Source organism: Larus michahellis, chromosome 3, assembly GCF_964199755.1.
Source record: "Larus michahellis chromosome 3, bLarMic1.1, whole genome shotgun sequence".
NCBI classification, from domain to species: Eukaryota; Metazoa; Chordata; class Aves; order Charadriiformes; family Laridae; genus Larus; species Larus michahellis.
This window is the reverse complement of record NC_133898.1, coordinates 105,085,509-105,112,364: the sequence shown is the minus strand read 5'-3', so window position 1 is coordinate 105,112,364 and position 26,856 is coordinate 105,085,509. Positions and strand designations below refer to the sequence as shown.

The 26,856-nt window shown below is 39.5% G+C and overlaps 1 protein-coding gene across 1 annotated transcript in view; it reads left to right on the top strand.

Annotated features, from left to right (window-relative positions):
* Positions 1-26,856, top strand: part of FAM83B (family with sequence similarity 83 member B) — a 57,247-nt gene that overhangs the window by 5,701 nt on the left and 24,690 nt on the right. The window lies entirely within an intron of this gene.

Genomic DNA, 26,856 nt, shown 5'->3' with positions numbered 1-26,856 from the left:
TTTGTGATTTTGCACACCGCCTGTCCTTGCAGAAATTAGTCAGAAAGTATTAAAGAGAGCACAGAAGGAAAAAAAAAAAGAGGTTTAGGCAACAAGGAAGTAGAGTTGAGTTGGGTACCTTACCTTGATTTCTGAGTAAGGAGTAATTTATAAGAAATGTGGACACGTCTCCAAGTGTACTTGTCTCCACTTAGGGGCACTTGTATCTGGAGTTTCCTAAGGTACACCCCGCTTACACCTCAGTGACAGGGTGCTGGATGTGCAAACTGTCTGTTGCTTCCCAGTGTCAAGTTAAAAAAAAAATAACACCAAAACCAAAAGATGCCTTAATATGCCGTTCTGTTTGACCCTGGGCCACATCTCTTTAAACAGATGTGACAAGGTTTCAGAAGTATTCCTAGCAAGTATGTCACACTCTCCTTTCTGCCCTGGGAAATAAATTGGGTTCTGCTTGACTCTGCGGACTTTAAATTGATAGGACGGGCTTTAGGCTCGAGTGCATACGTAAACACTTCAGTGGCTGAAGTGTGCATGTAAGTGTGTGCAATAGAAACGGACTGAAAAGGGTGGGGAAGGGAAGGATGACATTGTTTTACAGTGTCTCTCCTCTATTTAGATAAAGCATATAATTTGTGGCCATAATAGAATTATCACTAGGCCTTTTATCCTGCAGTTTACAGTCTAGAATAATGGTATGCTCAAGGGAGAGGAGAATTAATTATTTCTCTCCCTCTTTGTCCCTTTCAGAATGAGATTTGGTGTTTTCTGCTTTTGTGTGTAGTGAGGCTTGACCGTGACTTGCCCAAGATACTCTGATCTTTCCCAACTGCAGCTCCTGAGTTACCGAACCCACTGTAAGGCAAACCACAAAAACACAGTTTTAACTCTGTTGCCGAGACTAGTTCAGTTTTGCTACATGGTCTTGAAATGCCACGAAGAAAGGCTGTTTCTCGTTGGTTCCCATGCTTTTTTGTGCCTTGCTGGCTGTCTGCATCACTCCAGTCCCTTTCCAGCAGCTCTTTTAGCTGGTGATGCTGCCTTGTAGAACTCCATTTTAAGCAGTATGCCTCCTCTGAATGCATCTGTGGAGAAAAACTAGGTGTGATTCTTACCCTGCTTTGGAAAGAGGTTGAAGGCATAGTATATTGGCTCTCTGATGTGCTTGTGGTGCTTCCCGTTTATAAAGAGGATGTTATGTGTGTTTCACTGTCACATCTGACAGCTGAAAGGTTTGTTTAGTTGATCAGCACAACCTCAACAGCAACAACCATAACACTTTTGATACGGTGATACGGGTTGGTAGCTTCAGGAAGCAGCAATTAAATCTAAAAGACATAGTGTTGTTCAGCCTCCTCTGTCTGCAGATGCATAGAAAAGTTTAAAGGATTTCTAAGTAAGGTATTTAAAACAGGCTTACAGCAGGCAAACACTTTGTAAACAGGCTAACCTGCTTCTCCTAAGCCACTTATAAAAATGTAGTTATATTAAACAGGGTTCTTTGTTATGTAGCAGTGGTGATGTGTAGTCATGAGAATATTCGAAGGAAATAGGAAAAGGTTACACATGAAAAACAGTCGCCTGTAAAGAATAAACGAGTTCTTCAGCAAATCACATTAAACCAATACAGCTCCAAGCAAAATCTTTGGGAATTTCGGCAAACTTCTGTGGGAAAATAAGCAGACTGTTGGAGGCGGGCATATTCATACCACCAAACTTTAAGCACCAAACCTGAGTGCCTGAGTTCAGGCACTGATTTCCCTGGGCTCCCTGAACACTCGATGCAGTAGGAAACCAGCTCCTACAAGGACAAGGCAGAGAATGTAGCTGCACTGATTCACCTCAGGGAGGAACCCATTCGATAAATATTATTATGTATGTAGTATCCCAAAAATTCATGAAGGAGGCTGAGCCAGTTGACACCTAGATTCTTTTGAATATTTGGAGATATCAGAGGATAAGATGACATTATTAGTGGACTTACTCTTGACCTCTTCCATGCTTGATGCATCACAGTGTCCCTCCTTAAAATGATCATTACATATGTTAATTTTGACCTTAAGAAGACATGTTGTAAACAGCATTAAGCAACTTGCTTGCTGACAGTGATTTTTTCCTGACTAAAGAGGAAAACCATTGGTAAGGCTATGCTACTCTAGACTAAAAACAGTGACTATGAAAAAGTGTCGTAAGAAAATCTTCTGATTTACGTGTTTCTTAAATGCATAATCTGCATAAAAATTACGCACATTGCCTTCGTGGTAAGTACAGGCAATTTAATAATGGAGTTTTTCTTACAGAAAATGATCAATATTATTAAATCCAAGCTAACCATTTTAACCGTTTTAAGGAGATGAATCCATGCTTGTGATACATGTTTCTTAACCTATATTAGGGTAGGGGAACTGTCTCATACACAGGATGGCATTACGTTACAGTCTATACTACAGCACTTCTGCGGGATAGGTGTGCTGTCAGAGCGATGTTAGCAGAGTGCCTTAGGTCAAACCTAACATGTCAACAAAATGGGTTTACCATTGGTGTAACAAGACCTCATCTCCAAATGATACAGCTTGCCAACCACCCTCCTCTGTCAACATAACCTGTGTTCATACAAGGAGGCTGTTTGGCGTGGCGGTGTCCGCTGGGGAGACACGCGTCTTTTTCAGATGTTGATATAACCATGTGGGGAAAAAGCACTGCAAAGTCTGTCTGACCTAAATGACGGACAGACATTTGCCAACAAGCCAGTAGCCTTATTTCTCGTGCGTTTTGGAGGTTTCTACCTTTAATCATTGGCAGGTTACCGGCTTCTCTGAAGCTTGAGGTGCTCCTACAGCCTGACTCATCCCGACTGGGCTGTCTGAACCACAACTGATAATGTTTAGCAGTTTTTCCTGAGATGATTATTCACCTGGGAAATGGTATCAAGATGATTACTCATCTGTGTCAGGTTAATGTGAAACTTCCTTCTCTTACTATAAAGTAACATGGAGACTTCAATAATGAAGTGTCCTCTCGCTATATGACTTTTCGTAAGAGTTGTCTGAAAACCGTCAGTTTTAAGGCTTGTACGTGTGTGCAAGAAGCAGCTCATACTATCTTCTCAGGTGTGATTGACAGGGTGAGGCAACAGGGAAAGGACAGGACAGAGAACCAAAGGGTCTTTCTGGCAGCGTGTTTTTCTCTTACTTCATTAACTGGATTCCTCTCTCCACCACCCAGACATTCCTACATAGTTTAGAGAGAATGCATAGCTCTGAGTCTTTTAGATTGATACCCAAATAAGGATCAGCTCTTCCTGGAGAGAATTCAAACCTGTTTTTTAAAGAACCATGTTGTTTAGACAACCCAAGGATTGCCGGTTTGCAGCACACGCCAGAAAACACTGAAAGACTTCCCTGACATACTTTAGGGAATTTCTGATGGAATGTACGAAGTTGCACACTATTTGATAAATATGCAATACTTTTCACTGTTTTTATTTTATGCAAATAGACTAGCAGACTTAAAGCTGTGTTCGTAAAATCAGTGATAGTTGTGAGACTTTAAAATCTTATTTGTTTTTAGAAGCTTAACCAGAAATTTAGGTGGTTAGTGTGTTATCGTTTTGGAAACTCAAAAAAGGCAGTTGTTTTTGATGAATTACTCATGATTCGACTTCTTATTGAAAAAGGGTTGCAAAACTTGGACCCTTGGGAAAGAATTAAGTTACAATGTAAATGAGCGTAACATGTTACTAAGTCTTGCTGGACTCATTGTAGGTAGACCTTTAGTAAGTCAAAAAGGATTTACTTTGAATTCTCGTGAGAAAGAGGGAGTTACGTACAAAATCTGATGCCTGTGCTGTCTTCTAGAGTTGTGGACCTAGTTAAATAAACAAAAACAGTTGACTCATTTTGCAATCATATAAAACAGAAAAGATTTTCTTCTGGGTTTTTTGTTTGCTTGGTTGTTGTTCTGGTTTGTTTCAGGCAGGAGTGAGAAGTTTTGTACTACAGAAAAAATGATTATTCACTATGGATCTCATTTGGTCGAGTATAATACAGCAATATAATACAGCATATAATACAGCAATATGATCTATTCGCCAACTATTTTAAATATATTTTGAACACTATAGTGCTCAATTTGGATGATAGTGCTTGTGGCAGTGCTTGTCAGTGTCAGTGTCAGTGTCAGTGCTTGTGGTTTGCATTGGAAGGGACCTTGAAGACCATCTAGTTCCAACCCCCTGCCATGGGCAGGGACACCTCCTGCTAGACCAGGCTGCTCAGAGCCCCATCCAGCCTGGCCTTGAACACTTCCAGGGATGGGGCACCCACAACCTCCCTGGGCAACCTGTTCCAGTGTCTCACCACCCTCACAGTAAAGAATTTCTTCCCAATAGCTAATCTAAATCTCCCCTCTTTCAGTTTAAAACCATTACCCCATGTCTTATCACTGAACTCCTTGATAAAAGTCTCTCCCCACCTTTCCTGTAGGGCCCCTGTAAACAGTTAGCTCATTAATTGCAGCAGTCTAAGCAGATGAGAGATAGAGACTGCATTTTTTTGTTCATAAAAGCTAGAGCAATCTGCTAAATTCAGGGAGAGAGAATAGATAACGGCAGTAGTCATCCCACTCAAAAGTTTTCTGTATTATCTGTAGAGTGTCTGATAAACAGTGGATATCTTTTTTAAGCTGAGAGTAACAAGTAGAAAGACTCAGTTCCCAGCTGAAGCTGCATAGGCAACATTTTCCCTGCCAAAATATTCTACCCTACAAGAATTTCAGCAAGTGCATTTTGGGTCAGCTGCTACGCTGAAGAGCGCATTTATCATTCACTTCTACCCACCTTCTGTTAAATACCTCCCTGTTATATAAACCTCCCTGGTAGTTGAAAACCAGCATGGCAGTGACGCCTATGGTTTCCAGGTGAAACACGACTTTTAGCTTTTGGTAGATTTATTAAAGAGAGTGAGGTCATGTCCCAGCTTTTCTAATCACACAGGGCACATGCCATGCCTTGGAAGAGGACACATGTTTTGCTCTTGGTGCTATTGTTGTGTGACCCAGTATCAATTTTGTGTCATCTGCTCACAACAAGTAATTATTTCAGGTATTTTTTCTGCTCGGATTTGTCTTTGGAGTCTTCACCCTATTTTACTTCCCTGTCCCCTTCTCCCCCTGCCCTCCTGCTCCCTCCGTGTTAAGGGTAGTCCCAGAGCAGTCACGGCTGTGAACTTATAATGCAGAGAGGGCTGCCATTGATGGGACACGTCTGCGAGCACTTTTATAATTGGGAAAGCCTGGCAACTTCTGTGAAATGCCTTTCTTTTATGCAGTTGCTCTAAACATGAACCCCACGATTTTTCCTGGTAGCCCTCCCATTAGGTGGGAAGGATCCCAAACTGAAAAGCAAGCAGAGGCTAGGGCTAGCCTAGGGAGCATGAATCTGGTAAAATAATTTTTAATCAATCAGTTGCGGTGTTTTTTGCCCACAGGTTTCTATCAGGTCAAAGGCTTGCAAGACTATTTCAACATCTTTGATACTTGTATTTTATATTAAAAGATGTAATTAACTAATTTATAGGTATTGCCATTTTTGTCACAGCTGTGCTAATGTGTTCTCAAAATATCACACCTCCGTGCCTGATTTAAAATTGGAGTAAGGAAAATTAAAGCCCAGATCTTACAGGCAGCTGTATTTCTTTATTAATGTCTGTCTCATTCACATATATATAAGAAGTAAGCATACACATATGCTTTGTAGCAGTATTTTTTCATTAAAACCCTTTCTCTCATTGAAATCAATCTTTGCCAGTCAAAACAAAGGTGCTATTAAAAAGTCATTTTTGCTTTTTGCACATTCAGTAGGTTAAAATGTTCTTTATCATATCAAACAATAACTGTGTACTACAACATGCTGAAGCAATTATAGGTCAAAATATGCTATAAATACCAAACCATTGATTTAAAATAGTTTTGCCCAGGCAGAATGCTTCTTTGAGTGCCCAGTCCAGTGTATTTGGGTTTCGTACCTCTCCTTTTCTTGTTTGTCAAAAAACCCTAATAATGTTGAAGTGCTGGTTTTATTCTTCTGAATTTCTCTCCTCAAGAGATCTGAGTTTTTCTAATTTTTTTCAGCCAGGGAACAATCTTGCCTGAAGAACTATAGGCTTAATCGCTTTACATTCATATTGCCGTAGGCCTTTTTTGATCTTTTGCCTTTTTAGCATAGCTTTTGATCTCTAATAGCTTTCCAACATATCCAGTGATGCTCTGAGCGATGGGGGACACATTTTGAGTGATTTTAAACTTTAAATTTGTTTGTTATGTATCAGAATTTGCAAACTAAAATGTTATACTATCTGTGATAGAATTTTAAATGAGCATAGCCTGGTATACAGATACCTGCAATACTGCAGCAGTATTTGTGTAATACAGTCTGATAGAAACTACATGGAAGGTGGAGAACTGCTGACATGGAGCAAAACAAAAAGGACAAAAATCCAAGGAGAGCTGCCAGTTCAGAATTGCCCATTTTCCTGTTTGGAAGGAGCGGGACTGAATGTCACCGAGTAGCATTCAAGGGGTGAATTCACCCATTGGCTACCTGAAGGCATGATCCTGTGCTACTGTTCAAGCCTGATTGCTAGTGGATGAAGCAGATATCAATAATGGATTAAGTTTCCTCATGTATCAGATCTAAGTAAAGTATCTACCTCACTTGTAATTATTTCAGAACAATTTGCATAACGCTGTGTTATTTTCCCCGAGGAGACCTGCAAGTATTGCAGTGCAGGTGATAGAGGAGTCAAAGTACACTTTAGTATTTACCTTTCTAAAAGAAGTGCAGACCTTCCCACTGATACCAGTGCGATTACACCTTTCCTTTTAGTCTGTTGACAAAGTATGTCTATAGCCATTTTCTAATAAAGAGGTTCTATTCTGGTCAATAAAAGTTAAAGTCCACATTTTAAAAATTGCTGTCAGCATGCCTGAGACCTCAGAGGGCTTTTACTCTTTAAAATCCTACCATAATTTACCTTTGGGAGGAAAGAAGCAATGGCCATCACAACAGTAATGGGGTGTAACTGGAGTTGAGCTTGCTACTTTATAGTAGGATCTGCAGACATCCATAAAATGACTCACCTTAACACAGCTGTTAAAAATAAATAATTGCAAAATCCGGCTATGGCTTGCGTGATCAACGAAGTTAATAATCTTTCAGTATACTGTCTGCTGATCACTCAGCTGGTTGAGTTTACGGTAGTGTTATTCGTATTATAAATACAGAAGTGGAAGCAACAAAACTAGCTGTCTCTGCTTTCCTTGCCTTTGTTTGACATCTTTTCACATATCCTGCGTGTTTGTTTTTTGAAGCTGTAAATATCATTATGTTCTGCTGCATGTCTGTGTATCGTATAGTTTACTGGCGTCTTAGTCTTCCTGATTGGTGCCAGCCAGTACAGACATACCACTACTGAAGTACAAACAGTAGATTCAGAATTTATATGCTCTCCTTTATCCTTAACCATCAAAGAACATGACCAAAGTGTGTGCAGCTTTATAGGTGAGAACACTGCGCCAGAAAAACATTAAATTAATATATATCACAATTCAAAAAGAGATACAATTATAAAGCAAAAGCCTGAGAGTGGCCAGATAACAAGCTTTTATTTTCTTGTCTCTGTGGTTTTAGTTGATAAAAAAGATCATAATCGTGCATTTAGTGTTATAGTTATGAAAACTAATTTCTGAAGGAACATCAGTACTTCTCAAAAAAAGTTTGCGTTAGTATATAACTGTAGCTTTGCAGTGCTTACTTTTCAAAAAATAGTTGTAAAAGCATAAAGTCTTTTCTTATCTTCAGATAAAGTGGGTGTATCTTCAAGACATACACAGGGCGTTCTCATACCTTAGCTAAGAGCGGGTTATCTTAACCAGCTCTGGCTCTGCATCTGGTGTGCTTGCACTGACTGCCCAGAAGACATAAGACATGAGGGAACCAGAACAGAATCCTCAAAAACAGGGTCTACGGTGACCCCTGCTCTCCCCAGCAAGGCGGGTGGACACGAAGCTGCCTTCAGAAAACTTCTGTGGTGCGTCTTTTATCCAGGATTTTCTTTTGCTAACTGCAGCACCAGATCTCCTCAGGTCTTTCCACTTCTGCCAGCGATCCTACAGTAAGAGATGAAGCTGGGCGATAGGATAATAGGAGAAGTTATGCGCCATATCTCTTAAAGATGAAAAGAAAACTTTGATATCTGCTTCATCCACTAGCAATCAGGCTTGAACAGTAGCACAGGATTGTGCGTTCAGGTAGCCAAGTGGGTGTGCCTTCAGTTCAAACGGCAGATAGAACATCTCGGCCTTATTTTCATGCTGTTTCCTGGAGCTGCAGGCACTCTTTGCCAAGCAGGCTGCACTTCAGCTCAATAAACTCCCTTTATGGCTTAAGCACAAGGTAAAGCACTAGACATCACCTTCTAATTCAGGTGAATCTGAGTGGCATCAGCCCACAGAAGGTACTGTAGTTAGTGTTTCCCTGCTAGGCTTTTGATGCCCCATAAGCCAGAAATATAAATGAGGATGAGATGAAATAGTCAGCACGGAAGAGCAAGTGCCTGCTGATTCTCTGTGGGACTTTTCTCAAGAAATGCCCACCAAGGCACGGACCTTTTTAAGCTGTGAGCTCGTGAGCTGTACCTCCTGATCAGAGACATCAGAGGCAGGGAACAGAAGTGACAGTGTCAGCCAGCAAATCCGATTTCCCTCGAATGCCAGGGGGATGCCGCCTGTCAAAGCAACCAGGTCTCCATCCAGCATGACAGAGCACAATAATATCTGAAGCTATCTACTGTTCTGATAATTTCTTGGCACTGCCTAATGGTGGATTAGCACAGGCACGCAATAATTGCCTGAAAAGTCACTGTCAAGGGTGTGGGTTTCTTTTAAATAATAGGCAGGTATATGTGGCTGTGCAGTGTCTGTTTGATAGAGATCTGTAACCTGTCTTTGCTGAGGATGGGCCTAAAAATATCAACCACCAATGGATCCAACTCTTACAGTAGTATGTACTGTTACGAGACTACAGAAAGCTGCTTTAAAATGTAATAAAAACTATATTATTTTGCTCAAAGGATAAATTTTTGAAATGAGAAAACTAAGTGTAGAGATGAAACGGGGAATTATGACTGATTCTTCTATTTATTTATTTATTTGCTATCACCTTATTTCATGTCTTAACATTATATGTTCTGCAGTAATGTTGTATTTTTATGATAGATTTTATGATGCACTGTATGATTGCAGTAATATGATCATCTATTTTGTTCATGAATTTATTGAATGGCTTATTGAATGACAGTAAGCCACTTGTGCCAGAAATCTAATTAGTCAGATGATTCGATTTCTTATGCATAAGTCAAATTTAATGTTGGAAGCGCAGTCCAGATCTTAAGCGCTGTGATACAGGATTGCAATCTCCTGTTACGGGATTTGTGTCCTGAGGAAGGGCTTGGTACTTTGACTTGAAGTTCAGAGGAGTTAAACAGTGTCTTTGCAATGAGCTCTTGAGAGCCCAGGAAACTCTTTTGTGTAAACGTGAGAGCCTTGCAAAGCCGGGAGGAATAAAAAGGAGAAGATGTGCTGTTCTCGGGACTCGGGAAAGAGGCACGTCAGGAGCGGGGATCTCTGCTAGTCCTTTCGGTTGCTGGAAGGCTTCCAATAGGAAATAATAAGGTTTCTAATAAGAAACCAGTGCAGCAACTAAACACTGTTCAGCCTTCCTGAGGGACCATAACACGCTGGAGCCAGCACCCAGGGTGAAAAGTCTGGCAGCTTTGGGTTACTCAAGTCTTACAGCGTCACGTGGAAGGGGACAGGTTAAGACAAATGCAGATGGGCCAGTGTTCGATTCAGCTGGGCTCTGCTCTGTGCTGTCCTGTGTAGAGCAGAAGTAACTCCATCAGCATCGAGCGGATGGAAGGCAGGAAAGTTGTGCACAGTGCCTGTAGGCAGCATTTCTGCTCTCACCCCTGAAGTGACCGTGCTTATAGGAAACCTATACATTTCGGTTTTAGTTCCTCTTCCCTTCTCCTGCCTCTTCACCCCGCCACTCCAGCTCTTCCTCTTGGACTTTCTCTCCTCTTTTCTCTGCCTTTTCTCCTTTCGTCATGCACCTCAGCCAGAGGTGAGTATTTACTGCCTGATCTAGGTACTTTTGGCATCTTTCTTGAGTGCCGTTCCTGGTGTCATACAGGAATGTGAGCCTCCTCTTAGGTCAGTAAAGAAATGTGGGTGCCTTGGAGGATGCCAGTCAGCACACCTGAAGCAAGTGCTTACAGTAGGGAGTTTGAGTCTTTTCACCATCCTCTGTCTCTACCGGTAAGAAATGATAAAACAGTCATGATGTTTGAAATACAGCAGTGCTTTTGAATAGCTAGTTAAAGCACTCAATTTTATTGGCAGGTTTCTGATCTTTATTAACAATTGTAGATCTAATAGATTAAATGTTAGAGGAGGTATATTTTCTGAATAGGACCGTCTTACTTGCGCTCTGTTTTATTTTGCAATAAAATTGAAGTTTTTGGCATCAAGGATGAAGTTTAGAGATAGAGCATTTGTGTATCAGAAATTACAGGAGCCTATTTAATTACAAAAATTACTTGCATACACAATTGATTTTCATCTCCTTTTGTCAAACAATATGTCTAATAAAACTTGAAAGGAAGTTTTATTGGTATTTAGTAAAGTGCAGAGGGAGGAAAAAATAATACTTGTTCAAAGAAGATACTTTTTTTTTCTTGAAACAAAATTAGATCCCTAATCCTGAAAGGATTTTAATACTTTAATATATATACACGAGAGGTTCCATTAACTTAACATGCATATGTGTTTGCAAGATTGATGCCTAGGGATCTGACCATGTATCATGAAGAATCTGATTTTAAATATTTAAATAATCTCTTTCTCTTAAATTGTGCCACAGTATACTTGTAGATTGCATTCACTGTGAGCAAGTAAAAAAAGAATAACATGTGTCCAAGCACACTGCCGTAATTTTTTTATTCTGAATAAAAAATGTGTTGAATAACTGAATATCTGAAACTAAGCAAGGCATTGAAACTGGTGGAAGGTTTTTCCTTCCCCAGATGCTATTCCACCGCTCAGTTCTCCTGTACTGATCCCAACAAGCCTGTGCAGGACCAGGTCCCACAGAATTCTAACCCAAAGGAATGGACACACACACGGATGTTATAGGGGATGGGCTGGTCCCTTAAAAATAAATTCAAGAGCAAGACTTATTTATCATATTAATGCATAAAGAGCAAGAATAGCTTTTGCCGGTATAGAATGTCTGTCAAAAGAACACTTTTTTTCTCTAACTTTGTATAAATGGCCTCAAGTAAAATGATTTAGTCCTCTGCTAGCAAACCTGAAGAGTTTGGACTGGGGATAGAGGCTTCATTATCTCTGCCACATTGCACATGCTTATTGAGCTCATGCACAGTGGAAGGAAAATTCCATGGAGAAGTTTCTCAATTTGTACTCTAAGGCTTTTGAAAGGATTGCAAAATATATATTTAAAGCACACGTGCACTTTTTCATGCATGCTGGCATGCAAGAAAGCAAAATGAAAGAAAAAAATCAGTAATAAGTGAACATCCGGAATTTAGTTGTTATGGTAGAACTGTCCAAAATAGTTTATGGATTTTGGGTTTTAAATGCTGCATAAATTAAATGAAAACAAAAGAAAAACATCTTGAGAAATAGTTTCGTGGACAATTATGACACTATACATAGTGTCATAGCTGATACAAAATTGTATGCACACAGATAGCCGTACTTATTTTGAATTTTGTTAGTGGTGTTTCAAAAAATGCTAGGGATCCGAATTTCATAATCTGCTAAATTCTGTGGAGATATATTCTTATATTACCTGGGGAGGTGACTCGCTACATTTAATTATACAAAGTAGTCCCTCTTGAGATATGAAGTAAAAGATGAAAGCATTTCAGTTTAATTTGTTACTCTCTAGTTCATAACCCATCTGTCTATTTTTAAGGTTATAGACTGCACGTAACAAAAATACAGATATTTAGAAAAGGGAAAAGATCTAATTTCTGAAATATGTAATAATAGTACTTAAGCGCAGGCGTTGAAGTTACCAAGCTGAGTACTGTATCTGAAATCAGCATTAGAAGATGATCTTTGGCAGACTTTTTTCCATAGCATGTAATTAGTTTTAAAAGAACACAAAAAGCTAGGTGTTTGAAGTTTTTTGGGTATTTCCAGCAAATTACATTGACTGAAACATTCTAGCATTTGTTGCGGAAATACTATATTGAATGAGAAACAAAAAGTTGTGGCATTTTAATTCCAAATACAGAAATGTTTCTGCTCTGTTTTAAAGAAATAACGATAACATTGTTGGCTGTGTTTCAGTTCACCCTTATGTTCACATAGAGTTTCTAGTTTTAAAAAACCCAAATGGAACTTACTCAAAGCTGCTTGTTTTCATACAGTGTGTATGGGGATCCATGCTGTACTGCATACAAAAAGAAATGGACATAGCTTTGAGCGTAGTTTTTCCTTGCTCAATAGGTCCAAATTTGGGCAGGCTGTTTGATCAGTCTTGGCTGAATGTGTGTCACAAAATTTAGGAAAAAAATCCCTGATAAGGCACAGAAGTACAAAAACCATATTGTCGATGCCTATGGGAGACATTGCTGTCCTAACTGTGGTGATGTGACTGATAATTACACTAAATAATCTCCTGTTTGAAAATTTAGAAATTGCTCAAGAAATCGCTTTGACCAGGCTTTAAGCTACTTCTCTAGTGAGGAAAATTTCAGGAATATGGGAAACACTGTAACATGCAAATTAAAAATAATCCCGTACCTTATTTATTTTTTCTGAATTAGTGTCTTCCGTTGACTCTAAATCCTGTAGTGCCGAGTTACAGTAAAAATACACTGAATTATATTTTTGCATCATCGCATATCTATTTTTCAACAGCCAGGAATAAAATCCATAGCAATCCAGTGTAAGTAACAAGCATTGATCTATTCTGGTTTTGTTTTTAATTTGCTTGCATGTGGCTCTGGATGGGATTATAGCCTGAAACAGTAAAACATATAGCATCTTGCTTGGTCAATCTTACGACTGTAAAGTATATAAACCAAATAGGGGAAATCTCTTTACCTATAAAAAAAGGAAAAAAGTGACATTAAATAATTTTAAAATTGTCTAAGTAAAGACGTTGCATAATATTTGTATAAATAAGCATGCACACACACCACGCACCCCCATACTTTGAAATTTCATTGAAAAGGTTGCTGTCAGCAGCTGCCACAGTAAGTATTGCACCACACAGGCTGAAATGGAGAACACCTATGAATATGATGTCTGTGAAAATTCTTTCATGGTAATTATTAACATCTTTAACTAAATTAACGCATTATGAAAATTGAGAATGGCATTTCACTTAGAACATTTTTAATTGATTTCAAAGTCATGGCCGGCTCCTGAAGGTCAGTATGTTTTCCAGGAGGGACTTTAGTGTTAATAAACTATACCCTCTTTATTTTCCTTTCTCAAATTTGCTCAAAACCACAAAACCTAGAAACCCTTGTTTGTTTTCAAGTTAGCAAATGTTCCCCTCAGTGTTTCATTTGCAGTTTTTACTTGCTTGGTTGTTTTCAGGCATGCTTTTGGGTGCTTTGTGCCTGGGATTTTGAGGTGAATGAGCCTTCTGTACTGCATCCAGTGAGGCTCCCTGGGCTGCAGGTTCATTTCCCTCAAAATCCCAGCAGCAAGGCTTTAGTTTTGAGCTCATTCATGTAGCGACGATATCTCCCCACCAAGGCTAGCTGCGATTCTGGTATTTTAATACGATTTTTTGTATAAATCAGTCTTCTTTACTTGATTGTATGCTGCTGCTTGTTCTGTGTTCGCGTGTCCTCTCCATGGGCCCCCGTCATTGCTTTCCCTTGGATATACAGCTTTCTAATTGAATTTTATTGGAAGTTACTTTGGAAAATAGATGGGTAAACAATAATAAACATTTGTATCCTTTAAAAACTCATAGTTTGTCATCAGATTTGGGAGCCCTCCCTATTCATCTTTGCAGCCATTTCCACGCTACAAAATCAGCTGAGGTTGATAAAACTTAAGAGATTCACAGATTTTGGTGCCAGAAGGGGCCATTATGATAATGAAATCTGACTCCCTGCACAACACAAGCCTGTTGAGTTTTCAAAGACTTGATACTAAGAATAAATCTGACCTTAAAACACTCGGGGGCTACCCTTACAGTCAGCACTTCTGGGTAACTAATTCATAATCGCTCAGGAGATCAGATTGGTTTTTCTTTTGTACAATCACTTTTCTCTAAATGGTGGAGTTTGCTTGAAGAAACCCATTTTGCAAGCCCAGACCAAACCTGCCTGAGAGCTTTCTGCTTGTGTATCTCATCACTCAACGTGACAGTCAGCCAGAAGAGAATTTTAAATGCAGGACTGGAGGGCGAGGTGAGGCTCGGGCTGCTGCGTGGCTGCAGGGATTGCTTTCAGAGGGCCTTCGGGATGCTCGGCGTCTCTGTAAATACAGCCCATTAGCCTCTGAGGATTTGTCCGCATGGCATGGTAAAGCGCAGCGAGGAGATGCACAAGGAGCAGGGCGTTTTCACCTTCCCAGAGCATCACGTTAGCGTGACTAGACTGTTTCCAGTCACAAAACTAATTAGCCATGGGCTGACTCAGATGTCCCTGCCACAGGACAGCGGTGTGACACGCACACGCACACACCCTGTTATATTTTCAGTTTCCCAGATAAAAATAGATGTAATAATGCTATTCCCACATTTACGAAATGGTTTGTGCTTTACATATGAAAAGCTTTCCATACGTACTTAAGTGTTATTGTAAGTAATTTAATAGGAATTCAAAAAGATGATTATTTTTTCTGGTAATTTTTCTGAGTCTTTTATGACAGAGAAGTAGCAGACTTCAGTAAGTTTTAATTTTTTTAGTTATGCCATGGATGATTTGGAAGGCCGTAAGTAACAATAGTCTATTAAAAATATATTTCTATGCTAATATCTTCTAGAACTAGCTAAAATGCTTTTTTGGAGTGATTCACATGCTTTTCTAGTTCCATGCATTTGTCTCAATTCAAAGACCTTTTACACCCTTTAAAAAAAAAATGTTATTCTTTGTATCCTTTTATTTTTGCTGAATATAAAAGTCTTGTGATTAAAAGCATTGGTCTAGGACTTGGAAGACCGGTATACAGATTCCTTGTAGAACACAGACTCCTCATCTATAAATGTGATTATTGGCTCAGAGTGATTTCTGAAGACATATACATGGTTTGGGGTACTCCTGTATTAGGGGTAGTGAACAGAGTTTGAAGAGCTTAAGCTGGAATCGACGTTTTCAGCTGCTTCTCATGGTTTAAAACTTTATGTTTTGCGTAAACTTTTTGTGTATTTGTTCATGCCATGAGATTGTTTGTTTGCTTTAGAGGGTTCAAGCAGAAATATTTCAGTCATATCCAAATATGAAGCAGAGAGTTGTTCACTTCCCCATTATCTGCCTATGTTCTGCTGGTGTTTTTTCTTTTTTTTTCTCACAGTATTCCTCTATGCAGCTGTGAGAAATAAGAAAATATCTTTTTTGTTGTTCACTTGAAGTAGTTTCTGATTGCAGTTGCATTTCAGCAAATGCTCAGTCACCCATGTGAATGTCATGAAAGTCCTACCTGTTGCATACCTGACTCCTGTTTCATTGCAAAAATTGTTCCCATGTCAGTTAAGATGATGTATACTGTGGTTTTTTATGATTGATAAGAGACTGGAGTGTGTTTTAATTACCAGCTACAGGTCACAGTTGACCAAAAATGATAAACTCCCTGAAAAATTCCTTCTGACAGCTGCACCTCATCTCCCTCAGTGAGCGCAGACTGCACCGACATCTGAGAGCAGGTTCAGAATCACAAGGAAAGACTCTGAAGCACAGCAAAAGATATGCACGTTGTTGAGTGAGCAAGAGAAAAGGATAGAAGACATGCTGTTATTACATCTGAAATGACTGCTGTTTTTTCCACACTTGTCAATACAATGCGGGTTTGAAATCTTTTATTTTAAGGAAAGAGGCAAATATTAGAATATTTCTTTTTCAGTCAGTGCACGTGCGTGTGCGTGCAACCCTCTACCTGCACGCATAGACACTGTGTTACAGAACGCATGGGGCTTAGGTATGCACACATGCACAGGACGCATAGCATGGTATGGAGAGCTTTATTGGACGCTCTCTGGTATGGAGAGCTTTATTGGCATGAATTTGGAGTGGGCAGGTTACTCAAGGGAAGATCTTTCCTGAGATCAGAGAGGTACTTCATAAGAACAAATATTTATTTGAAAGGCGCTAGTTTGCATCAAGAAGCAGTTATTTTCCAAAGTGTTCTTGGAATAAAATGTTCACCTCTCCTCCACAGAGGTATTTCAGGTTCTCATCTCCATCCTTATTTCAAGCAACTCAAGTCATGCAGTATATTAAGCTGTTAGTATGCTTAGCACATTTTTCAAGAGCATATTTTCCAACAGAATGTGGCTTAATGTTAGTCCATGGGTGGTTGGGTCAGTGGTGATTCTGCCTTTGTTCCTTACAATTAGATAGGTTCTGTTTCTGATAGCAAAACAAGTGAGCCTTCCTCTACCCCTTGTGTTTGCTAGGATATATACCCCTGAGGCATACATCTGTTCAGCACAGGAATATTTTGTGGCTGCAAGGGCCTCACTGGCACAAGCAAGCAATGAATCTCTCAAAGAAAGCTACTGAAGAGCTGCAGTAGGTGCCACAGAGACTGATTTTCTTCTTCTTCCATTCTTAAATCCAGGTGCCTGCTGTGATGTTTTGCGAGAGCCCCCCTTGCCCCAGCCAGAGCTTTGCATTTCTTGCAGGTGTTTAGCATGCTTCATTGCTTCATGATTAGATCTCTTGATTATCATTACCCAAATGGAGGGGAGAGAGAGAGTGAGTGTGTGTGTGAGAGAACTGGCATGCAAGGCACATCAGGAGGAATATTCTGTAGAAAGGGGAATGATCTCACATCAATGAAGTTGTACAATGGAAGACTTGTGATAACATGTTTCTCTTCTGCCCACTAATAAAACCATATTAACTTGCCACGTTGGTCACTAGCTCAATTGAGTATGAAGGGTTCACTTACACACTGATAACTCATTTCTTTGATTAACTGTTCATACTGTGTTCAGCTTTGGATTCCTCAGCACAAGAAGGACATGGACCTATTGGAGCGGGTCCAGAGGAGGGCCAAGAAGATGATCAGAGGGCTGGAGCACCTCTGCTATGAAAACAGGCTGAGAGAGCTGGGGTTGTTCAGCCTGGAGAAGAGAAGGCTCTGGGGAGACCTTATAGCAGCCTTCCAGTACCTGAAGGGGGCCTACAGGACAGATGGGGAGCGTCTGTTTATGAGGGAATGGAGCAATAGGACAAGGGGTAAAGGTTCTAAACTGAAAGAGGGGAAATTTAGATTAGATTTTAAGAAGAAATTATTTACTGTGAGGGTGGTGAGGCGCTGGATCAGGTTGCCCAGAGAAGCTGTGGATGCCCCATCCCTGGAAGTGTTCAAGGCCAGGCTGGATGGGGCTTTGAGCAGCCTGGTCTAGTGGGAGGTGTCCCTGCCCATGGCAGGGGGGTTGGAACTAGATGATCTTCAAGGTCCCTTTCAACCCAAACCATTCTGTGATTCTGTGATTTTATTCATTCATGAGTGAGTGCTTCACATTACCCTTGTGAGGATGAGAAAAACGAGAGGAGCAGACCATGAGCGTAGGATGACAGTACCCATCTGCAGCTGAGGTGATGGAGGCTGAATCACAGAACTCTGTCCTGCAGCCTGGCTGAGCATCTGCTCATCCTGGGAGCAGAGTCTGATTTAAGAAAATATTATGAATACACTGAATAAACTTTTAAACATAAAGAATAAACTTTTACATTTAAATGGAAAGACTAGTAGATATTGGAGATAGAGCATTATGATTATCTCATCTGACTTTATCACAGAGACCAAATAATCTTTCCTGCGATTTTGCATAATTGCAGTATCAAATTGCAATTGATGAATTAATACTTCTCCTGTGGCCTTGTTGAGGACCTGTGTGGAGATCAGTGAAAGCTGATGCTAACGGCACGTACAAAAAAATAAAGTGTCACCGAGATCATTCTAAAGCTGAATGACTTCTTGTTGTTTGACAGAGATGGTCATTCAAAATTCAGCTCACATAGAGACTAAGGGATCAGTTTAGCAAAAACCTGGCAGAAAGAAATAAGAAAGGTTTCTTTTAATTTTTTAAACTTGTTTCTATTAATTTCCTTTCTTATCCATTGACTTGCTGCTCCCTCAACTGCCTCACTCTCTGTGGAAGATTGACTTTTGAACAAGAACCATCAGGTTTCTCTTAAATGCTTTTAGAGTGTTTCAAAATTGAAATATTTTTTTAAAAATACAATATTTTAAAGTATAATATTGCTACTGATATTATAATTCTTTCAACTAGTAGTAATTTTACTTGTAATTCCTCTCTTTCTTTATGTTTTTTATGTGCTGCACTTGATTCAGGCATTAAATTTTTGTTTACTACCATATTTAGTTCCAGTTCACTATCCACTCCACTGGGGTCTACGAGAATTGTAGAATTACTTATCATCTGCTTCGTTTCAGTTTGCTTCACAGGAGGTTTGAGGAGGGTTTTTTTTAATTGCTTCCCTACTATTTCAAACACCTTGCTCCATATGGTAATGTGCATAAAGATTTGAATTTGTTTTCTTCCTGAAAAGCTGCAGATAATTACTTATTAACTGGATTAATCTTTTCTTATCTTTAGGACATTCTGCTGACGCTTTCAGACTAGTCTGCAATTATTTTTTCCTTTTTCATCTAATCTGTAGTAAATAATCTAACATGCCAGGGTAATGGATTTCACCTGAGGATCTCAACGTGCTCTGCAGTAAATAATTAATTAATTAGTTTCTCAATCTGTCTTTAAAATAGGCGAAATCGAAATGCAGCCTGCCAGCACACAGTCATTAGCAACATGTTGCATCATTAGCTGTTGCTGCTCTGTAAGCAGGTGGCGTAATCCGCTTCTCTCGAGTATCAGTGAAGGTCTTGCTCAAGTGGCACCATGTTTAAAAAAATAAATAGTTAAAATCATCTGGTTGGGTTGTTTACCTGGTGTTCAGATGTAATTATGTGCCATATGGTCATACGCAGGCATACATTATGTCTGTAATATATGTTGCAGAATGGTGATCTGATGTCGTCGCTGTTGCTTTTGTTAGCAGCGTAGATGTTATTACAGGTATTTGTCCGGGCATAGTATTTTTACTTAAAAATGCATTTTACTATGTCATGTAGCTGAACCAGAAAAATTTTAAAGCTGATCTCGTGGGATATATGTAAGGTGAAGAGATAATTTTTCAGATTTTAACCCTGTGGAAACTTCTCATTATTCATCCTCTTCTATTTATACAGGGGGATCGTTGGCATACTGACCCATCACCAACCTGTGACCAGTAATTTTAAACAGCCTGAACTCTGTATTTTTCTGCTTTACCCTACCCATATTACTGCTTGAATTGAGCTCCTTAAACAGGCTTAGGTACATCTATAGGGTTTTAAATTAGTGTCAGTGAAGTAAGTAGCATCTGTGGCAGGACGCAAAAGCTTTTTGTGAATATCATAAAGATATGGTTATAGAATGTGCAATAAAAAGGTACATATTTTAATGCATAGGAACCCATTTTAAGACCACATTCAGTATCCAAAATCAGGTATTTTTTTTCCAATCCCAAATTTAACTGAGTTTGAAGTTCTTGAAAGAGAGAGGGAGGGACAGAAAGGGAGAAAGAGGGAATTAAGGGGGAGAAGGAAAGGAGGGAGCAGAGAAGGAAGGGAGGAGGGAAGAGGGAAGGAAAGGGAAGGGAAGGCAGTGAGAGAAGGGAGGGAGGAGGGTAACAGAAGTAGGCCATAATAATCTGTAAATTGTAGTGGTTTTGCTTGTACTTTTGTGACAGCAATATGAAAATCTTTAATATCCTTGAGTCCTACAAGCTGCTAGAAATACTCACATGCAATCAAAATGTGTTCACAGGACAACTGCTTTAAACATCTGGCCGTTAACCAGTCCTTACGTGTGCGTACCTCATGTGTCTATTACTGACTCTTAATCACGTGTATGAAGCTGAATACAAAAGCTGTAATCTTGAAAAAGGATGAAACAAGTGATATTTGAAAAGATGTTTTTTCCCACTTACCCTTCCCTAAATATATGATTAGCCCTTATTTCTGTATCCATTGACTCTGGTCTTGGTTTTCCTTTCACAACTCAGGCTGAGCAACCGACTTGGCCATCAAGCTGGTTTTGAATATTGAGCGCTTTTTCCTGATACTGAAAGTTTAATTAAAAATGACCAACTGCAGAGGAAGGGAATTCCTTTACTATCTTAGGTGTAAACTATCCAGGTCTGTTAATGACAGTTATTGTAAAAAATATCACTCTATTCCAGTGGACTGTAATGTTGTTTCTTAACCTTATAAGACAAGGAGATCATCCCACTTCTTTCCAAATACTAACAGAAGCCTCTGTTGAGGACTGCTTTTTCCACTTTGGCATTGCCTTCGCTATACTATGAACTAGGGGAGATTTTTAGCCAGAATTGGTTCTAATCTCAGTTGCGGTTTTGTGGACGTCTGTACTGGTTTCTGCTGGGATAGGGTTAATTTTCTTCCTAGTAGCTGGTATAGTGCTGTGTTTCGGATTTAGGATGAGAGTAATGTTGGCAACACGCTGATGTTTTATTGCTGAGCAGTGCTTACACTAAGTCAAGGACTTTTCAGCTTCTCATACTGCCCTGCCAGCGAGGAAGCTGGGGGTGCACAAGAAGCTGGAGGGGGACACACAGCCGGGACAGCTGACCCAAACTGGCCAAAGGGCTATTCCATACCATATGACGTCTTGCTGAACAATAAAACTGGGGGGAGTTGGCTGCGAGTGGTGGCTGCTGCTCGGGGCCTGGCTGGGCATTGATCAGCGGGTGGTGAGCAATTGTATTGCGCATCACTTTTTTTGTATATTCTTTTATCATTATTATTATTATTTTCCCTTCCTTTTCTCTCATATTGAACTGTCTTTATCTCAACCCATGAGTTTTACCTTTTTTTTCCGATTCTCTCCCCCGTCCCATGTTCATGAGCGAACGGCTGTGTGGTGTTTAGCTGCCTGCTGGGTTAAATCACAACAACATGTAGCAATGTCTTCTGCAAGGACTTCTGATTTTTTATTATTCCTCTTTTTATTCTACATTTCTGAGACGCTTTCACTAGCAGTGTTCCTTAGGATTATGAAATGTACCTTTTGGAAGAAAAAGGTGTGAGTGTCTACAGAGGACTAACCTCCAACAATTAATGATATAATTAGGGCTTGTTTCTCAGTATTAAGTATAATCAGGTCACGCTCATTGGTCTGTAGGCTTCCACTAATTTGAGATTCAGCAATTAAATCTTTTTGTTTAATTGGGCACTGACACCCAAAATAGATTTGTTTTCTCTTGGATGCAATGTCTTTTATGGTAGAAAATAATCTTCTAATGAAGTTCTGCTACTTGCTGCAAGGTCCCCCTGGTCTTACAGGCTCATGGTCTTACAGGTACATGTCTTACAAGGTTTTTATTTTTTCACATACTAGAAATGTTTGATATGCCATCACCAGGACATCCTCGTGGACTGTGGTTAACATACTGCATATAGGCATTTGAAAGTCTGTCTTTCTGAATCATAAGCAACTCTGAAACATATCAGGTTTGAGTGCTGACTTGGATCCACCCAAATCTCCCTGCACTTAGAAAATAAGTGTTTCCTGCTTTTGAAACATTTCTTTTCACCTACTTCCATTATTTTCCAGGGTCTACTATGGAAGCACTGTTTCCATCTCTGTATGAAGTCCCTGCCTTTCTATCTTTTTTGATTTTTTTCTTACATGCTCAATGTACCCGCAGTACGTATTCATTCCTGTAAGTAACAACAAGGGATTTCAGGCACTATTATACAATTGAACAATATAGCTGTGTTTCATTGGATTTTTTTTAATCTGAATTACACATGTACTAGCAGCAGCATTCAACCCTGCTTAGGATGTTTTAAATATGTTGTTTATATATAAAATATGAATATTAGATATTCAGCTCTTCCCATTTAACTTCAGAAACATATGTTTACTGTTAAGGTCTCAAAGATGACAAACAGTGCACAGCTCTTGCATAAGCAAACTTAAAAGCAAAATTACTCTTCCCAGTCTAGAAAAGTGGGTCTGAATCATCTCTTCTTCCTATAAATATGTCTTTGACTAAGAGAATCTTTCATTGTTTCCAAGTGTCTAATTAACAAATGCCAGCAAAGTTGTCTACTTTAAAGAAATGTTCCTTGTTTTTATAGTTTAAAGTCTACAGCCTGTAAGTGTTCATTAATATTGTGGTTTTCTATACATTGTCTAGGGTTTTTAAATATGTATACTCTCAGGAAATGGGGTTCAGTGCTAACAATGTGTTTGTACAGGATTCTTGAGGAAAATGAGTGGAGCAGTGGGAAGGCAGACTGACTCAGAACTTCATTCCATTCCCGGTCTGAGAAACCCCACCGAAATGTACTCTTAGAGGTGGCAAAAAACCCAAAATCTTTTCAAGAACTGTTATCCAGATTAGCTGAAATATCAGACATTTACTTTGACTCTTTGATAAGCAGCAAATTATTTTAAGATTTCTTGAAGGAAATCTGAGAAAGAGCCCTCAGAAGTGTTGCCATCCAGTCTGCTTTGCCTTGGCTTGAAGAGTATTTGTAAGCAGGAGCAATTTGAATGGACAATTTTAGTTCATTTTTTAAAATGTTTTTGTCCCTTTGAATTTTTTGCCCCCCCTCCCCCGAGTTTAAGATGGCTTTTTCCCATGTTCCTAGTTATGCATGGCAAGGCACAGCAACTATTCATAGTTTCAAGTATTGACAAAGTTCTTAACTGTATGGTAGTCAACTCAGACTTCCCTTGGCCAGGTAGAAGCTAGCCAGGAGCATCCACTGCTCTTACTAGTACTCCAATTATTTGGCAGAAGTCTCAAAACTGAGACTGGTCTCTGAGGTTGTCATATGAGGTTTTCAATCCTGCATGGCAGATCAAAAAGTAAAATTTATTAGGAGTTTATTTCTAATTACTATTGGCACTTAAAAACCAAGTAATTAAGGCTTATCACATGGTTGCACATTGGTTTTTTTGGGGCATTCACTAAGTAATGCACGCATGAATAAATGAGTACTTCTACTTACAAACAAATTTAAAATAAAAAGTATAACATTATAATATTAATTCAAGTAGCCTGAACATTCCCTAAATATTAAGGGATCTGGTTGGAACCCGCATATTAAAGTTGTTAATACTCTTTTAAATAAAAAGTTATTTCTGAAGCAGCAAGTCTTTGAAATTCATCATAGAGAAAGCCGGAGGCTAGAGAAGTACCTTTTATTTTTGTCATGAATTTCCATTCTGGTATAGCTTAGTCGTAGGCTGTCAGAAAATCCTGGCATTTCCTTTGTGTTTGCTTTCCTCAGGAAAAGCTTGGCAGCTTCCCAAAATAATGACTGAATAAGAACATTCTGAAGAGCTAAATACAAATATTAAAATCCTGCTGCCCAACCAGCTGCAGCACACATGCCACTGAGAACAGAGCAACGACGTGAATGGCAAGAGAAGAAAGGGCAGAGCGAGCTCCCAAACACGTTCCCTGCATCATGCCAAGGATTTTCTGTGCTGCCTTACGTGCTTCTCTGTAGGACCTCTGCCCGCGACTGTTCGCAGTGACAGAAGACAGCTTGCTTGTTAAATACAAAAGTGGTCTAGTTCTTTATTGATGGGAGCATTGCAAACAGAAAGGAAAGTGTTAAACGTGAACATTGTGAATGCTTGTTGCTTTAATCACACGTGACGGTTCTTTGCAGATTTAGGTAAATCTTTTCTTGTCTATGGTGTGCCAGTCGCTGGGCAGCAGCTGTTTCTTTGCAGCTCCTTTCTTCCAAGGGCTAGGTTTACAAAAGCTTCTTGGAAAGTCCCCGTGAAGAATCCCCAGAATATCCCCTTCCCTCATCTGTTCTCTGTGACTTGCTGAAACTCGATTCTGTATGTGCAGAAGTAAAGCTTCAAGGGAATTACCGCGTGTGCTGCCAGACGCAGCGAGGAGGTGTCTCCTGTAATTCGGTCAGCTCAAGCTGCGTTCTTACTAATCCTTCAGCCAGAATAATGACTACCAAACCCATAGATACACATCACATTTATAGAATCAGCGTAGCTCACTCCCATATGTTTTGCAAGACACTCACCTGTAAAATTCCCAGTTGGCGTGAATTTGAAGAGGTAGCGCCGAAGGTGTCATTTTAAGACCGTACTTGTATGACTTGCTAGCTTGGCCTGCCATAGCTTTCGAAACAGTAATGCAGAAGACTACTGTACGTCCACTTTTCAGAGAAAACGATCTTATCTGCACTTCAGAGAACTTCTCTTTTGTGTTGGTTTTAGTTTCATTTGTAGAAGAGCTAATCCTGATCTTCTGATCGGCTTTTTCTAGAGACATGGTAAGCTGCACAGAAGTTGCCAAATTGAGCAAAAGGCAGAATTGTCAGGTAGTTATTAGAAGACAGTACATTGTAAAAAATGGATTTTCCCAGCATATTTCAAAGTTAAATTACATCCTTCTTCAGAGCTGCTCTTTTCACTGCCATATCATTCTTTGCTGCCAGAATCAGAACATTTTTCTTTGTTGCCAGAGTCAGAACATTTCTCCCTGTTATAGATAGCTAGAAAGTTCCTTACCACACGTCTTTCTTACATGTCTTGGACAGAACAGATGAGGTTTTGCCATGTGGGCTACCCAGTTAAACAGAGTTGAACTATTTATGTAGTGCTTTATGTGCTTGCCTGCATTCATAATTTTCTGATAATAGTTTGCATTGGTTTTCCATACTGGACATTTCTAGACATTTTAGTTTACCTTTTCTTTTCTGGACAGTGGCTCTTTCCTTACGAATTTTCATTGATGTTGGGCATTTCTAATATCCTGTTACAGAGAGAAGCTGTTGAGGTTATTGAAGACTGCTAATGTACATGTTGATGTTAATTTTTATTCCATTTAAACTTAGTTTTCACCTTAAAATGCTTACATTGTGTTGGAGGTATGTGACATGATAAATTGAGGCTTGGCGATCAGAACAGAAGACGTATTCAGTTCTGAGCTGTACACTTTGATGGTGAAAATGTTCTTTTGGAGTACGACAAAGAGGACAGTGAGTGTTAGGAGAGCTTCCTCCCAGGGAGTGTAGCTGCCTGTTAGTGGAGTGCCAGACTTCACCCTGTAGTTAATTAAATTGCTTTTAAAGAATGCAATAATGGAAGAACATTTCGAAGTACGCTGTATGGTTATGGTCTGCTGCTCTCTCAATGCAGATCCAAGTTAAATAAATTAAATATGATCTCAGGGAGTCAATTTTAGTGATAATATACTACAAGTAGTGACATTAACTTCATGGAAGTTGTGTAAGTGTAAATCATCTGAGATTTGTTCCATCACATTGCTACAGAGATAGTAGGAGACTGGATTCTGGTCAGATGTTTGAGTACTATTTGTATTCAGTATCTAGATTCTGTTTATAGAGGAGGGCGCCCTCTTCTATATTATACTCCTCTTTTGGCACTTAATCTCAATACTTCAAATGTGCGAGAGTTGCTATGTCAGAACTCAGCAATTCAGCCAGGCTGAAGGTGACCTGAGATAATCAGGTGGTTTCAAAGTATGTTTTGCAAAGGAAAGATGTGTTGTGCAAAGCATTTCAGAACTGTGTTTAATTTTGAAAATCAATACAAAATTAATGAAGTATCATCTTAGAAGCACCCTGGTGTTAGCAACAGTGCCATAAACTATGGATATCAGATGATTTATTAGGAATCTGCTAATACAAATTGCATCAAGCATTAACTGGATCTAGACCCTCAACCATAAACAACGGTGTAACATAGTTGAAAAACCCCGTGATAATTTGTGGGATGTATTATATAGCTTACGAGTGGGAAGTCTATCTGCATTGATTACAGAATTTGTCTCTCTTTTATGGTGCCTGAAACCCACCCAGTCAATTTGCTGCCTGCCTCCTGTTGCTAACAGCAAGGTATGCAGTACCATATCTTGTTTCTGCACTGTTGCGAGCATCATGACCTGCTTGCTGTCTGAGAAATGCCAGATTCAGGTAGTTCTGAGCCTGTGCCACAAGGAGATTCTCCAAAACAGAGATCTGTGGAAAGGAATTTGACTGGAGTACCAGGGAGAAGGTCAACAAACACAGAGTTAACATTTCTATCTGAAATGTGGGTCTTCAGTCTTGGGGTGAGGAAGGGTAGTGGTGTTCAAAAACAATACGGCAGAGCAATATCGGTTTTTGTCATAGCATGCCCAAAGTAAACCTCACATAGGTTACAAGAAATCAGTACTCTTCCAGTGTAGGGTAGGTCTTTAGCATTATTCCCTACTAGGTTATTGATGTAATGGTAGGTGTCTTTAGTAAAGCCTGACCTAAGGAAGCAGTTGTATTAGAGGTTTCCTCTTTTTTACTGTTTATAGCAAAGGAGGTGTTAAATGACACACTCTGCAGAATATCCCATAAAAAATTGTAATTAGTGCTTGTGAAAGGAGTGAAGATACTGGGATAAGGAAGCTGTCAGTAGTTCACAAATTAGACTTACAGAGCGCTATCAGT